Source organism: Lemur catta, chromosome 8 (assembly GCF_020740605.2).
Source record: "Lemur catta isolate mLemCat1 chromosome 8, mLemCat1.pri, whole genome shotgun sequence".
NCBI lineage: Eukaryota > Metazoa > Chordata > Mammalia > Primates > Lemuridae > Lemur > Lemur catta.
In genome coordinates, this window is record NC_059135.1 from 22,989,537 (window position 1) to 23,007,822 (window position 18,286).

Below are 18,286 nucleotides of genomic sequence, written 5' to 3' on the forward strand. Positions count from 1 at the left end.
ATTATTTTTATATTAGTTAATGAAAAGAAAGCACTAATTAAAATGGCTCTAGAAAGATGACATGTCTGTAAGTTTATTGGGAAATGCGTTTCTAGTGTTGGCAAAAGCATTTTTGTATTGGAAGGGCCACACCAGTTACGAGGAAGAAAGAGTGATAAAAATAATTTGGGTATAAATATAGGACTAGAGGATCAGAGGACCTCAAAGTATATTAGTAAGAATGGAGAAAGTCTGATATGCGTGTGTGTATGTGAGTTTAAATACACATATATGGGTCTATATAAATATACATATATATTTAAAGGCATCTTTTACCTCAAATGCATGATCTTTCATTATTTTCAGATAATTCTACCTGTTTAAACTTAAATATATTTTTAAATAAATGAAGTAAAACGACCACATTATTGCTTAGCAAAACACAAAAGCAAATTCCAGCAAATTTTGATGATAAAATCATTAGCGAAGTATTTAAGAAGGAAACTTCTTTTAACTTCACCCTCAACATTTATGATTTATATTTCAAATATTGTATAAGAGAGTGAACTGAGAGAATATAGCACATTTCACCTTTACTTATAAAAAATAAAAATGGTGTAACTTTTAAGAATTTAATGTAAATGCCTACTATGGCAGAAGCCTTCCAGAAAATTGAAAGGATGATGGTTGAGAGGATGATGAGAGGTGATATTGGGAGGGCAAGTTGTTCTCTAAAGTTGGTTTCTTCATTCTTAATGTGTTCTTTATGAATGTTTGATGTCACCGAGAATTAGGAATGGAAATCTGTATGCCCTCATCCAAAAGCATCACATACACAAAGACCCCGAAGGAGATGTTAGGTTGGTAGATGGTACATTCAATCTAGAGAATGAAGTCTCTGATAAAAGAAGCTTGGCCCCAATTAGTCAGACAAAATTTAGATTAGTAGTGGGACAGGGCAGTTGCACACTCAGGGGCTCTGAACCACTGTCAAAATGGATGTCTGATCCAATCAGTTGATGGCACCTGCTAGTGTAGAAAACTGCTTCCACATAGAAGGTGACTTTCAGAGAGCAGGCATCATGCCTCCCACACACAGGGCAGCGTATTCTACCCTCCTACCAAGATGATACCACGCTGGCCCCACAGTGCAGCAGTGAGAGAATGAAGAGTCTTTCTTCACATATAAAATGAAAGAAAGAAATCAGATTGTTTATTGCTGGTGCTTTCCATGGATTATTATTTGTATAAGTTTCCTAGAGTTACTGTAAGAAACTACCACAGACTCTGTAGCTTTAAACAACAGAAATTTATGGTTTCACAGTTCTTGAGGTTAGATGTCCAAAATTAGGGTGTTGGCAGGGCAATGCTCCCTCTGCAATTTGTAGGGGAATCCTTCCTTGCCTAACCCGAGTTTCCAGTGGTTTGTTAGCAATCTTTGATGTTCCCTGCCTTGCAGCTACAGAACCCCAATCCCTGCCAGGGCATTGTCTCTGGTTATCTTCACATGGACATCTCTCAGGGACACCACAGGATTGACATTAGCATTCCAATCCTGCTTGCCTCCTCCTTAAACCATGCAAAGGACTTTTATTGATTTTAAATGATTTCCCTTGTTTGAGGCTTGAAATTTGGATTAAAAAATGTGAAAGTGTTAACTAAATTAGCCATGGTTTGGGGCCACCTAGATGAGTCCAGAACTTTGATACTTCTCATTTCTTCACCTCTCCCCTGCTTTATTGAGATATAAAATAAATGCAAAAGTATTTACTCATTTTAGTGTACAGTTGCTGAAGTTTGATAGGCATATAATCAAGATGTAGAAAAGTTTCTACCATCCTGTGAGTTTCCTTGTGACCTTTCATAGCAGATCCCTCCTCCAGGCCCCAGCCATCGTCCCCCACTGATCTGCTGTCTGTCACTACAGTTTTGCTGTTTTAGAATTTCATATCAATGGAATAATGTAGAATGTATTGTTTTGTATTTGACTTTTTTAGTGTGATTTTTTTGGAAATCCATCCATGTCGTTTCATATATTAATATTATGTTCCTTTTTTATTGTTCAGTAATATATAATATGAGTATTTACAACATACAGTTGGTGAACACTGAGTTTCCAGTATTGCGCTACGATGAGTAAGGATGCATTACCCTTTGTATACAAGTATTTGTGTTTTTATTTTTCTTGGGTAAATACCTAGAAGTGAGATCAGTGGGTTGTATCATTTGTGTATGTTTAATTTTATGATAAACTATCTTACTATTTTCTACAGTGGTCATACTATTTTGCATTCCCACCATCAATGTATGAGGATTCTAGTGGCTCTATACCCTTGCCAACACGTGGTATTTGGTATTGAGCTACTTGATCTTTTTAATTTTAATCATTCTTGTGAGTCTAAAGGGTATCTCCTTATAATTTTTAATTTTCCATTCCCTGATAATTGATGTTATGAGTTGAATTGTGTGCTCCCAAAAAAGATATATTAAAATTCTAATCCCCAATACCTCAGCATGTGATCTTATTTGAAAATAAGGGTCACTGTAGATGTAATTAAGTTAGACAAGGTCATACTGGAGTAGGGAAGGTCTCTAATCTAATGTGAGTGGTGCCCCTGTGAGAAGATGTCCACGTGAAGATAAACAGAGAAAATGCCCTGGCAGAGATTGGGGTTCTGTAGCTGCAAGGCAGGGAACATCAAAGATTGCCAACAAACCACCAGAAACTCAGGATAGGCAAGGAAGGATTCCCCTACAAATTGCAGAGGGAGCATTGCCCTGCCAACACCCTGATTTTGGACATCTAACCTCAAGAACTGTGAAACCATAAATTTCTGTTGTTTAAAGCTACAGAGTCTGTGGTAGTTTCTTACAGTAACTCTAGGAAACTTGTACAAATAATAATATTGAACATCTTTCATGTGCTTTTGACTTCACTTTTGTGAAGTGTCTGTTGAAACATTTTCCCCATATTTTAATCAGGTTCTTTTTCTTATTGTTATTCAGTTGAAAGAAATCTTTGTATATATTCTGGATACAAGCCCTTTGTTATATATATACGTTGCTGATATTTTCTTTCAGTTTGTGACTTGTTGGTTTCTTAGCAGTTTTATGAAAAACAAGAGTTTTCATATTTTGTTGAAGTATATATTATCATTTTTCCTTTTATAGTTTGTACTTTTTGCCTTATTTAAGAAATCTTTTCCTTTCCTAAAAGCAGAGATTTGTCCTGTATGTTCTTCTAGAAGCTTAATAGTTTTAGCTTTTACATTACTTCATCCATTTTAAGTTGTGTGTGTGTATGTATGGGGGAGATAAAGGTCATTTTCTTAATTACTTTTTTATACAGATATCCACTTGTTCCAGGACAATGTGTGGAATACTACCTTCATCCCATGGAATTGCCTTTGTTGAAATCAATTGACCATGTAAAATGGATCAATTTCTGGACTTCCTATTCTGTTTTATAGTATCTGAACGTTGAAGAAAGTTCTCTCAAAATCAAATGGTGTAATATTAATGTCCCAATCATGTTGCAGTTTCAGCTATATTGTAATTTTCACAAAGTAGTGATAACAAGAATGTGAAAAATAGTTCAAGGACACATGGACATTTTTGCAAACACATGAATTGTTTGGGATTGGAAGATTTTATCCTAGCAACTGCAGTAGTCTCCCAGTGGTACAATAAGACTTTGAAAATTTTCTCTTTTCCTATGCTGAATGCATTCTTGAAAAGTTAAAAAAAAAAAAAAAAAAAAACTTTTCCTCTTTTGCCTTGTGTTATTTAGTACAAAAAGATTACCTTCAAAAAGAATGTGCAGAAACTAAATTATCTGAAGGGTGTGTTCCTTAGAATGTGTTTGGAAAATCATATAAAGCTCAAGTTGTGAATCTTGATGGAAATAGTAAGCAGGAGAGCACCATCCAGGAGGCATGGCGAGGTATCCTCTGAACTTGGGGAGGCATATATATGCTAATGTTGATTGAATTCATGAAGAGTTAATGAGCCAAATTCTGTTGCACACAATGAACAAGAATTTGGAGAAAGTTTAGAAGGTACATGAGTCTCAGCAGCAGCAGGTGTAGACCAGAGCAGCTGGTTGATCCCAGCTACATATCTTATATAACATCTAATTTGGAGTTAGAAGAACTGAGTCCTTAGTTGAGATGTAGACTTTGTGACCTCGGTGAAGTTACTGAGGCTGAGTACCCTGATTTGAAAACATGGTGCTAATAATAGCTTATAGACTTGTCATGAAGTTCAAATGAAATGGTGGAAATTTTGGTTGATAATGAATCAAGTGGTTCAAATCTGCTTCTAATACATTTTAAATTATTAAGTGGTTTGAAAATGGTATTTATTCTTATGTGAATGGAATTATATAGAAGAAAGGAGGTGAAGATTGCTTCTACTAGTTAGATGACATTTTGCCTTTATGCTCCTATTTTTAGGATTAAAAATGTTTATAAGATTAAAAGTTTGTTTTAACTTTTCATGTTTCAAAGCAACAAACAAGCTTGGACTGTGGATATTCTGCCCTTCCGTTAGAGGAAACAGACTGGGAGAGAACTCAGAGATGAGTTTGCACTTTCTCCTCATTTTATAGATAAGAAATGGGTGTCCTAAGAGCTTAATTTACTATCTTCAAATTACCCTCCTGCTGAAGGATAGAGCTAGCTTTTAGATTCTCACTTTGTGTCTCTATCATTGGTCCAGGAATGTGAAAACACAGGCATACAATTGATTTCCTTTGCCCTATCTTCCAAATTCACTTACTAATTGTGCCATCTAAAAGGTGAATTACAGCAAAAATAATTTAAATTACACTGTAATTCAAAGGAATGTATCAAATATTGACACACCAAAATGCAAAAAGTTAGATGTAAGGTACAAAGTCACAGAACAATTGAAAATCATTCATAGACCTGGAACATGGTTGGGATGTTGATGCATTGTTGGCAATTGTTTTGGGGATAGCTTTCTGCAGACTACCCTGTGAGAAAGCATTATCCACTCTGTATGTTGTGAATATACCCCAAGGAACTCCTCCTTCCCAAATTACACTACCATCATCACCACCACTTTAGTAAACGATGTCTTCTTAGCTGAATTTATGGTGCTTGAAATTATCCAAATAAAGACTTCATTGAGATGACATTTTTAATTCTACTCCACAAATATTCACTGAAAGGCTGTTATATGCTGAGTGCTTAACTAGACTAAAGGGTGTTCAGTAATGCATTGACATGCTTATGCCCTCAAAGAACTTATAGCCCAATTGTATTCAGCAGATTGCACCAGAATAAGGCTAGGTTGCATAGTTTAATATAAAATCGAGTGAAATAGCTCTGAAGAAGAAATTAAATGCTACAGGGACTCAAAGAAAGAAATATGACATCTGGTACTGGAGATACGAAAGTGTTCATAGAGAAAGTAGCATCTGAGGTAAGTTTTACAACATGAGCAGAGTTTCAAAATGTCTCAAGGCTGAGAGAAATGCCTCCTTCCTGCATGTCTCCATCAGGAGGCACATTTCCATGACTATGAAACAGAATGTGTACAAATCTGGACTCAGGTGCTTCTCCCTCTTATGTCCTGTATTGGGGTTAATGATAACAGTGAGGGTCTAAACTTGCAAACCTGAGATTTGTGTTTAACTTCTCCTTTGCCTTCTCCTCCTCCATTCAAATTGTTCCATCTCCTGATTACCATTTTTAGACTTAGAAGGTTTCAAGAGCTTGGTCTTCCTGACTCCACTCTTTTCCTGATCTGTAGCCAGCCTCCAAGATGACCCCAAGGATCCCCATCTCCTTTTGGTCACACTCTTGTCTAGCACCCTCCTGTACCATAACAGGATTGGTAGACATCATGATATATTACTTCTGAGCTAAGAAGCTTATAAAAGACACCACAACTTCTGTCTTGGTCACTCTTTTATTCTTTCTGTTTCTTTAATCACTCATGGTGCGGGAAGCCAGTGGTTATGTCACAAGGACTCTATGAAGATGCCTATGTGTTAAGTAACTGAGAGCTCTTGTCAACCGCCATGTGAGAGAGCCATCTTAGATGTGGGTCCTTAAGCCTCAATCAAATCTGCAGATGACTGTAGCCACAGCCAACTCCTCGAATGAAACCTCATGGGAGACCCTGAGCCAGGACTACCCAGCTTAGGTGCTCTTACTTTCCTGACTCTCAGAAACCATCTGAGATAATAAGTTTTTGTTATTTTAAGCTGCCAAGTTTGGGAATAATTGTTACACAGCAATAGATAGCTAGGACATCCTTGGTGGCTTTTTATTTTCTGTACTGATACTAGAGTTACCTTCTAAAGAAAAAAGAAAATTAGCCCATTTTCCAGTAGTCTATGATTTAGCATTTCTCACATTACATTGTGGTGATCTCATTAAGGTATATATCCATTTAGCACTGAATTTGGTAAATAATAACCTTTCTAAGGATTTAGGATATGGAGCAAAAAGCATACAGTTATATTTAAAGAACAGTTTGCCTGTATTATAGATGAGTAATTGAAGATGCCCTGGATTATTGATATGGAGATATAGTATAGAGGTTATTGAGTAGGAGAAGGAAAGAATTTGTAACAAAATTTAATTAGGGTACAGCCAGGAATTTGTGTTATTGATGACATCCAAGAGGAAGAAAAACTCGGGGAAATATTGCAAAGCAGTAGTTACTTGAAAGAAAAATGCATGATAGGGAAGGAAAAGTTATGTTCACAGATCATGGTCCAAAAACGAAGTGTGTGTGTGTATATGTACACATATGTGTGTTATGGGTATAGGACAGAGATAGAAGTGTAAAGAAAAAACAACATAGGATTACTTTTTTTTTTTTTTTACACAGGGTCTCCCTCTGTCACTAGGGCTATTGTGCAGTGGCATCACCATAGCTCACTACGACCTCAAACTCCTGGGGTGGTAGTGAAAAACTGGAAATTGTTGAAGAATGCTTTAAAAAAAATTAGAAGCATGGCAGAGATTAATTTTTCTTTAAGTTTGGCAAATTGAGTAGCAACAGATGAGAGAAAAAGCATGGGTACTGGAGTTTGACAAACTGGTTTGAATTTCAGTTTTGCCACTTAGTGGCTGCATGGCATTAGAGAAGTTAATTAATTTGTCTGAATTACAATTGTGTATTTTAAACGTGAAGAATAACACTTTCCTTCCAGGATAAATGTATAAAGATTAGCATATGGAAGGGGCCTTGCATGGTGCTAGGCACCTGGGCATATCAGTGGAGGCCCATGAACTCCTCCCACCACCTTTCATTTAGGTCTACGTGTGATTGTGGAATTCTGATTTATATTCTAGACCTATTGAACAAATGCATAGAATTGTTTAAATTAATGTAGTCACTTCACTTTGTAAAATATTTGCAATAAAAAGAACTTTCTCAAAGGAATTTGACAGGGCTTGTTCTGAAATTCTAATGCTCCCCATTTTTTTTTTTTTGGTAGCAAATGGTCATTATTAGTGCCTCGATTTCTAGATCACATGGCTGGTAATTCCACTATCCCTTGTGTTCATGATGTTTTTCAATCTTGTACATTTTGATTGCTTTCCACTTCATTCCTGCTGCCTATGAGACCAGACAAATCATCTCTGAAAACTTTAATGTACTGATTGAAAGGAGGCTAGAAAATCTTTCCTTACAATCATAAGTTAAGTCCTGGGAGCAGGGGTGTTTGTTCTTAAGATCTTATTACCCTAAGGGGACTGACCCTGGAGTTTTGAATTAAATGGCACTACCAATTATTTAGTAGAGAATGTTTATAAAAGTCAGCATTTCCTATGATGCATAAACCTTCCAATATTTAATGTATACATATAGAGAAATTGATTTCTCCCTATCAGGAAACTATCTGTCAAATTGGAATTTGAGAATACTAAAACTATGTATTCAGATTGACTTAGATCACCAATGAGCCATAATAAAACAACACCTGAGCTGTAGTTCTTTGTGAAGGAGAAGTAATTCAACACCTTATATCACAGCTGCCTACAATGATATTACAAAATCAAACTGTGAAACCTGATGTTCTATAATGGGCTGGATATATGAAATCAAACCCACCAGTCCTTCCTCTTTAGTGACTGCTGATTGAAATTTACCATTGATCATTAAGCACATTTTTTTTTTTTTTTGGCAAGCAAAAGGTTAATGCTTTTTTTCACTTGCCTCTGTCTACAGGAGAAATAGAGGCTCCCTTTTTTACTTTATCATACAGAGTCTGTATGTACTGGAATCTCTCCATGCTTTTCTGTGACACAAATTGGATTTTTATATATTTTTCCCCCAAATTCTGTTTATAGATTAATATAAAAAAGAAAAAGAAACTAACAGGATAGTGCACATTGGGGAGGGGCATTTGTCTCCTGGCTTTCTCTTTTTATTAGCCATCATAAAAGGTTTTTTTTTTTTTTTTTTTTAAATCTACAATTCATAACCAGGAGCAATAACATAAAAATCAATAAGCAAGGAGTTAGGGTCTTGCCAGCTATCCCAAAGAATTTAAGCCTTTTTTTCACTTCTAGTTTAGAAGATGCTGGTTGAAGGCTAAATCAATGCCTGCTGTGTGACTTTTTTACACTATAGCTGAGAAAAAAGAATTGTGCTTCATTTTGTTGGTACCTTCTGTCAGGACAAGACTGGAAAATCCAAAAAGAGGCAAATGTTTTCCTTCTCCCTTCCTCAAAGAGATGATCTGGGTACTTCTGACTGAGTTGTTTCATGTAATCTTCCTCAAACTAATTTATAATCTCTTTCAAGGATGTTTACAAAATCTTCCATGTCCCAAGGAATTGGGGTGGTTGAGAAGACAGACTCTGCAGTCAAAAGGCTCCATTCCAATGTCCACTCCACTGCTAAAAAGTGTGATAGCTCCTTGTTGCTAAGTTTCTTCATTTATCAACAAAGATCATTTTCATTTTGCCTTACAAGACTGCTGTGAAAGTTAACCAAGGTTATTTATTAAAATTACCCCAAACTCAGTCTCACCAGGGAAACCAGTTTCTCCTCCCCATGGGCCACCCTCAGTAGATGTTTTTTGTTGCATGCCCCTCACTCTTCTTAAATGGGTCAAGTTGTGTTTCTAACACTTGAAGTCAAAAGTGACCTTACAAAAATACACATTTTGCAAGGAAAAAAAAAAAAACATGAAGGAGATACTTAACGTATGTGAAAATTCTAAAACACAGTGCACAAGGGGTTTCAACTACCAAATTTACTAGTGTATACTGTCAGGGAAACAGAGACTTTTGATTAAGTGTCAATAAAATTGTGTCATTCATTTACTGAGTTGCTTTCACTGCTGATCATGTCCATTGTGCTATTATATTGTGATGGTAGCTTTTTTTACTGTAAGTAATAAATTATTTTCTTTTTACCCTTAATAAAATAACTAATTTCTATATAGAGAGAGTCATTTTGAATAGAAAACTTTCCCGGTAAGTATTTTGTAAGCCAAACCTCATAGGAGACGAGCTGGAGCTAGGGAAAATGGGAAAAAAATATGACTTTATTCCCTCCTATTTCTCTTTTCTCTTTCTCTCTCACTTTCTAATTCCTGTTTCTCACCCCCAGGCAAGCAAATGTTTCAGCTATGGTATTGCATTTAAATCTGCCCCAGGTCACAATGCTGCATGCATTTTCCTCTTCACTACTCCTCCTTTATTATAAATGCTATTATTTTATTTATAAGATTCTAGTAAGCTGCTAGGAGAAAAGGCTCTCTTCAAATAAGTCATCTTAAGGTGTAAACGACAGTGCGAACATTTCCAGGTGGTGGTGGTTGTTATTTTAAGAAGACAATAATTATCATTTTAGTACAGTTATTTTACTAGGACACACAGGGGATGAGGGACAAGATTTTTCTGTGGTTAATTAAGTTGATCGAACTGAAGAATATTTAATGACCTTTGCCATTCCAGTATTTTTTTTTTTTGAGACAGAGTCTCGCTTTGTTGCCCGGGCTAGAGTGAGTGCCGTGGCATCAGCCTAGCTCACAGCAACCTCAAACTCCTGGGCTCAAGCAATCCTCCTGCCTCAGCCTCCCAAGTAGCTGGGACTACAGGCATGCGCCACCATGCCCGGCTAATTTTTCCTATATATATTTTAGTTGGCCAGATAAATTCTTTCTATTTTTAGTAGAGACGGGGTTCTCGCTCTTGCTCAGGCTGGTCTCGAACTCCTGAGCTCAAACGATCCGCCCGCCTCGGCCTCCCAGAGTGCTAGGATTACAGGCGTGAGCCACCACGCCCGGCCGCCATCCCAGTATTTTATTATTCTTTCATTCTAGTTCCTGCATTCTCACAAACCAGTTACTAGGTCATTGCAAAAGTTTGGGCCAGTGTAGAATTGAGGGGAAAAAATTAATCACCAGTGTTTTAACAATATTATAAAATGATAAAGTGTTTACTAGCATTAGACTTTTCCTGGTCCTTTTAGTGTTTACACTAAAATTGTGCAATTCTGTACATTGTTTATACTGGGAAGCGACAGGCACTCTTGGTGACATGTGTCCAAGTCAAGCCTTAACATTTCCCTTTGCTTGGCCACACTTGAGACAGGCTTCGGCCTCGAGGCCCCTGACTTCCCTTTCTTTAGAGCCTTTACTTTAGAAAACTTGTTATTGCAAATTCTTCCTTTGCCCCTTTGAGATGTAAATTTTAGTCTTGAAGCTATCCCTTTGAAATGTAAACATCAGGGAAGACAGTATCCCTATCTCCCAGCCCCTATCTCCTGGTCTCTGTGGGAGGGTAGGAGCCTAACTTCAGTCGGTGCCCTTGTTCCAAGCTGTATAACTACCTCTTGTCAGGTCAAGAGAGGAGAAAGTTGACTTTTCCTTTAAGTAGGGCCAATTAGCAAACACAGATGGCCTCTTTTCTCCCCACTCTGACTCCACCTCAGCTCTTAAAAACTCTCCAGCCCTTTGTTTCAATGGACTTGAGCTCAGACTGAATTCTCACCTATCTGTCTGTTGCAATAGCCTTGAATAAAGTCCTCCTAGCCTCTTTGTTAGGTAGATAGTTAGAATTTCTGAGTCTTCTAGGGATAAGAGTCCCCTGCTTTGGTGCTGTCTGGAGCATTTGCTTCACTTGGGAGGAAGGATAAGGGCTGACACTTGGTTTTGGTGCTGCCCCACCCTTAATCCTATCCATCCTATCCCGAGCAACTGCTACAGCTGGGGAAGGAGTGGCTGCTTTATCAATCTGGGAATTCCCCAGCCCAGGCAAGACAGGATTTGGAAAGTGACCTAGAGTAACCTAACGGTAATTATTATGCCATTAGCTTAAATCTGCATCGTGGTTCACCCCCTAGATGGTCTTTCAGAGAGGGAGCTCCTATAGCCAGATGGAATATTGACAACACCTGTTGATCATTTGCTACCATCCACTCCTCCCGAGAGCCCGCCCCATAGACTAGGGTAATAAAAGGAAACAATCCGAGAATTCAGAGGGAGAAAGAGTGACAGAGCGAGTCAGTCCGTCAGTCCGTCTCTCTGTCTCTCTCCACTCTCGGAGACAGACTCGTTTGGTTCTACAGTAAGGAGCTGTTCATGTGAAACTGCTTCCTGCCTGAGGTTACTCCCTCGCATTGGCCCTGCTGGTGATGTTTCCAGGAAAGGAGTGAGAGGAACAGGATACTAGTCTGGACTTGACACTTTGGTGTGTCTGGTCATTCCTCAGCCAAGAGCGCACCAAGGATCAAGGGCACACTGCCACCCCAACATCTTTAACTTTGTCCATGCAAGTTTTCCTTTGGTAGTTGCTAAAAAAAAAACTTCTTGAACTATCTCTACATTCTATATTGGAACATGGAACTGTTATGCCTACCAAGTGAATCTTTCGAGGTAAGAATATTTGTTTACTTGAAAGAGTATGTATTTATGTTATTCTGGGGAAAAATATTGGTTTACTTCTCCAGAAATTGCCAGCATAGTCATGTAAAACATGTTGATTTCTATTTTGAATTCCTAAAAGAAAGGTTCTAAGCTTTTAAAACAGACTCAGGTGCTCTAATTCCTTTTGAGATGGCTGAGATGGCTCTAATAGGTAGAAACTATATAACTTGTGAAATAAGAGCAGTTTATAGCTAATTTCAAGAGATTATCATAGTCAGCCTTTTACTCCCACCTCGAAAAATGGTAAACTCTGCTAACATTTAATGATTTTTTAGTCATTATCCAAAATTGATAGATTTGTGTAGCTTTAGTCTTTGTTATCCCTTTTGAGAAGGTTTTGTGTTTATGTTGAACTGAAAGTTCAGAACTTTGAATTTTTGTTGTTGTTTGTGACTCTTGTCACTGACTCATGGTTGGACTTTGAATAAGTTGATGGCTTTATTATTACTGACTCTCCTCCTAAGATGTTCTGGGGTTTCATAGATTACTTGGAAACTGCCCACTGTTAGTAATAATCAAGAAGGATACTCCTTATTAACTTATATTTAATAAAGGCAGAGAAATATATGAATAGGTGTGAAGTTTTATTGTTTTATCTATTTTTTTTTTTTTGAGACAGAGTCTCACTCTGTTGCCCAGGCTAGAGTGCCGTGGTGTCAGCCTAGCTCACAGCAACCTCAAACTCCTGGGCTCAAGCAATTCTCCTGCTTCAGCCTTCGGAGTAGCTGGGACTACAGGCATGTGCCACCATGCCTGACTAACTTTTCTATATATATTTTTAGCTGTCCATATAATTTGTTTCTATTTTTAGTAGAGATGGGGTCTCACTCTTGCTGAGGCTGGTCTCGAACTCCTGAGCTCAAACAATCTGCCCGCCTCGGCCTCCCAGAGTGCTAGGATTACAGGTGTGAGCCACCACGCCCAGCCATAGGTGTGAAGTTTTAGAACACAGAACTAAAGAATACTGCTTTGTTGGCACGTGGCAAATGTTCACATCAGACTTCTGGGAATTACATTTGGTGTGTCTGTTGAGTGCTGTGTTTATACTGCTGTTCAACATGTTTAAATAGAAATAATTAAATGCAGAAATACACAAGTATGTGTGTGTACATATGCATAGACACATCTAAATATGTATATACATACCGTTGTTAATGTTGGACTATGTTTCTTTTTTGTGATAAGAAATGAGTAGAATTTGTAACAACAATTCTGTGTTGTTACACATCCTGTGTAACCACATATATCATTGACAAATTTTGGCACCATATTTACTCCACTGCTCACATCTCAGGTAACCAACAATCCTAGATTTAAATTTTGTTTTTGTTGTCTCTGAAGGAATAGGTATCCCCAAATCTCTAGATGTAGCTGCACAAAACAAAATGAATAATCAAATTCTCAAAAACAAACAAACAAACAAGAAAACCAAAAAACAAAAACCCAGAAACAGTGGTAGGCTGTGAGTTACCTTGCAAAATATCATATCTGGACTCAAATAATGAGAATGCTATATGACTAATTAATATTCAGCCACATGTTACACCTGAAAATTCAAAAATAAGTCCTAAAGCTTAGCAGATTGTAATAACTTGGGTGGGCAGATTTATTCCCTAGGAAAAGAGAATCCTCTCTTACCCCTGTCTATCATGTGTGATAATTTGCTAAAAGATAAAAGATAAAAAGTTAATCCTGATAGCACTATAGACCATGTTCTTTTCCCTTGGGAGTTGAGTCCCTGAGCCATTATGCACCTTCAGTAGAAGCCAGTATGTGGTACATCTCATACCAAATATCTTCAATACTCTGTTGTGCATTGATCCTACTACATTCATAATTGTGTGTAAAAACAATTTTAAAAATCTTTGTGAAAACTGATTTTTTCCTATAACTTCTGGTTGAACTCAGCTCCAGGGCACTCATAGTTGGTTTCTGCCATACCTTGCCTTGTCCCATGTGTCATGGAGCAAAGAGATTGAACACTAACACCCAGGCCCCTTTGTATTTTGCCGTTACGATCTTCAGAGGTAAAGTTTTAGATACGACTATGGAAATGATGAAATTTTTTTTTTCTTGTTCTTAGAAGAATTTCAAGTAATGCTTTATTAATGTGACTCCCTGAAAAAAATTACATTTCCCAAAGGCCAGAATATTTTAAGTGGGAGTTCCAATTTTGGGTGAAATACAATGAATTCTTAGCATACATTTATAAATTCTGAAATTGTTGGTGAATAAGATAGGTATTAGTTCTGATTATGGAAGAAAAACCTGTGTTGACTTTTTCAAAATACAGTAATAATCTAAAAAACACAGGAAAGGGATGGTTTGAAAGAAAGCAGTGTGTGACAGATCAGCAAAACTGAGGTACTAAGCACAGACCCACTTTAGGTTATTTTCTTTCTAAAATTTTGCTTGCTAACTGGCATCATACAGAAGCAATGCTACAAATACAACTAATTATCTTATTTTCTTTCCATATAGCCATCCATCTACAAATGTATTATTTTTAATCACAGGAGATTCCAAATGTGGAGTAACAGATATATTTTTGGAATTGCCAATAAATAGCTTCTACAGTCACCAGTTTGTTGAAACATGGGGTTCAATTTGCATTTTCAGTTTGCTGTGAGGATGAAAACTAGCGGTCAGTTAACATTAATAATACTGGACCAAAATTAATGATGATAAGGTGGTGGGGTTGCCCAGAGCTGGGGACAGAGGTGGAAAAGGTGAGAGGTACTCTGATTGAAGCCAGAGAGGAAAATTGACTGACTGATTTAAAATGTGATTACTCTCCATTATAAATTTAATAAGCATATTCTTTTAGAGAGGAACATTATAGAATTGTTAACTCTTACTGACAGGGTGATCTTTAAATGTTCACCAGAAAACAGGCCGTGGGGTTAGAACTTGTCACGATGATGAATACTCTGCTTTTCAGAGGCTGTTCTGTAAATTTTCACAAGCTTTGATAGAGAAAAAAAATTCAACCTCAGTCTCTTATAATAAAGTAGGTAAGTAATCAAGCAAATAAACAGTTTCTTATTTCAGTTAAATCAAGTCAACCTCAATGAGTGCTATTGTACATAGTGGAGTCTGAATTTTAAGACATTAATGGCCTTGTTTAAAAACTCATGTTTACTAAAATTTGTATGTAGAGTAGAGGATAGATCTGCCCCACCACTTCTCACACATATTATTTCTAAAAAATAAATGAAAAGAAAGTTGTAAAAGGGGAGGAAAGGAAAAACGTGGAAATCTTGACCTAGGCCTTTCATATCTACTCTCAGTGTTTGGTTTTTAACTTTGGAGGGTTTTGGGGGTTGCAATAAATGTAGAAATCTTTGACATTTAAACATGAAAATAAATTTACAAAAATACCCGCTCAAGTCTAAAATTCTAGTCACAGCAAATAGAGGATGCAAAGCAAAAAATGTTTTTGTCAATGACTCCTGATTTTTCTTTAATGATCTTTAATTACCTGACAAATTGGGAGACGTGTTACTGTCCTTCACACTTGTTCTCAAAGAAACTGTGTGTTAGACAATAAAAAGAAGGTATCTATAAAAGAGTTAATTTCTTAATGTTATGAAATTAGAGTGTACATGTATGGAATTAGGAGTCCCTGCCTCTGCAGAAAGAAGTACTGTATTCACAAAGAGAAGCTCTTTCTTAAGGTTTCTTGAGTCTAACGGCTTTTTAAATCGGCTCAATTGAGACTATTATAGACCTTCAGAGTTCTATGTGATTCAATAGTTCCAGTTGATTTGAGGTATTTATAAACTCTATGAATATATGTATGTATGTATGCATCCATCATTTACCTATCTATACAGTATATGTACATATTTTTAAAAAGATCATTGAACACAATTACTTAAAAACCATATTTTCTCATGTTCTATTGGATGTATCAGGCATCAAAGAGCCTATAATTGAGATACTATTTGTGGTAGGCTGAATAATGACCCCAAAGATGTCCATGTCCTAATCTTCAGAATCTGTGAATACATTACCTTAAAGGGTAAAAGGGACTTTGCTAATATGATTAAGTTAAAGAACTTTGAGACGAAGTGATTATCCTGGATTGTCCAAATAGGCTCAGTGTAATCACACAAGTCCTTATAGGGGGAAGACAAGAAAGTTTAGAGTCAGAGAAGGTGATGACTGAAGCAAAGATGAGAATGATGCCATTTCTGGAAGGGGGCATGAGCCAAGGAGTGCAGGTGCCTTTCAGAAGTTGAAAAATGCAAGGAATCAATTCTCCCTTATAGCATCCTGCCTGAATAGCCCTGCTGACACCTTGATTTTAGTCCCAAGAGACTTGTTGTGGGACTTCTAACATGCAGAACTTTAAGATAATAGATATGTTCTTTATTTAAGCCATTACATTTGTGGCAATTTTTACAGCAGCAATAGAAAACGAATACATTATTCTTAGGGTTTACTTCTAAGAACTTTAGGGGAATCATTTCATAGTTTTATATTATAATGGAACACAGTCCTTAGAGAAGAATGAGTCTCACTAAGATGGATGGACTCCGATAAAGAGACACTGACAGCTGAATCAGATGTTGTAGAACATTACCTAAAGTTAGAATTGTACGTGCTAACTAGTGCAAATGAGCTTTTGAATTTCACTTTACTTTTTATTAATTTACATGTAATAGCTGTATATATTTATGTGATATGGTGTGATATTTCAATACATGCATACAATGAGTAATGATCAATTCAGGGTAATTAGCATATCCATCACCTTAAATGTTTATTATTTCTTTGTATTTGGAATATTCAAAATTTTCTCTTCTAGTTATTAGAAATTATACAATAAATTATTGTTGACTATAGTCACAATAGTTCTAGTGCTATGGATCACTAGAACTTATTCCTCTGATCTAACTGTAATTTTGTATCCATTCATCAACCTCTCTCTATTCTATTCTCCCCCTTACACTTCCCAGCCTATAACAAGCACAATTCTACTCTCTACTTCTATAAGCTCAAGTTTTTTAGCTCCTGCATATGAGTGAGAACACGTGGTATTTATCTTTCTGTGCCTAACTTATTTCACTTAAACACTATGTCTTCCAGGATCATCCACATTGCCACAAATGACAGGATGTCATTATTTTTTATGGCTGAATTGTATTCTAGTGTGTGTGTGTGTGTGTGTGTGTGTGTGTTTCAAATTTTCTTTATCCACTTATCTGTCAATGGACACTTAGGTTGATTTCAATCTTGGGTATTGTAAATAGTGCTGCAATAAACATAGCAGTACAGATATCACCTTAATATACTGATTTCCTTTCCTTTGGATAAATACCCAGCAGTGGAATTGCTGGATCATATGGTATTTCTATTTTCAGTTTTTTGAGGAACATTCATACTTTTTTTCATAATGGCTATTCTAATTTGCATTCCCACCAACAGTATGTAAGAGTTCCCTTTTCTCTATATTCTCAATAGTATTTGTTATTTTTTTTATCTTTTTAATAATAGCCATTCTAACTGGAGAACCACGTGTTCAGTTTTATACATTACGTTTTGGCAGTACCCCTGAGACCTGAGACCTTGCCTTATGCAGTTCAATATGCCAGTTCAATGCCTGGAATGAGCCTGAGCATATTAATTAATATAAGAACAATCTGTTGATAGATGGCAGTTGGAGTCGTAGGCAGGGATGGAATTACCTGATAAGTTACAGAATGACAGCAGTAGGGGACCTAGAAATGAGCCTTGTGGAGGTCCCAGCACAGGTGGGGGATACTGAATTCATAGCAGAATCATTCTGACCTGTTTCCAGGGGTGATGCCTACTCAGATGTAAGTATGGAGAAAAGGAATCATTGGTTTACAAGGTTGGCAAAGAGTTTTTGAAATGACCATGAAATCTAAGACGGATGAGAAAAATGTGAGGAAAGTGAGTGGGCTTGAGAGGAAAAGTAGATGTGCCAACAAAGACACGATTATTTTCTCAGCCATTCTCAGGGCTCTAAATACCTTGCACATCTTCCAAAGCACATTTCTTGACTGGGTAGTTGCTCTGCCTATGATTAGGGAACAAGTGGGTAAAAGAAAAAAATTTTAAAGGTCAGTTTGGCTAGAATCTAGGAGGATTCTGCGATAACTCTTATAAATTGTTTTGACATCTTAACACTGAGGCATGAAAGCATTGACTAGCTAGCATGTAAAAACCAGTTTGTACCTTCAATGTCATTCCTGGAGAAAAAAATCTATATTCTTTCCTTATTTTCCTAGCTATTCAGAAAAGTTTAGGTAACAGCAAAGCTAGATACTCATGACTAGGGAGATTTTTTTTTTTTTTCCTATACAACCATTTCAATTTACTGAAATAAACTGTCTGGGAGTAATAAATGAG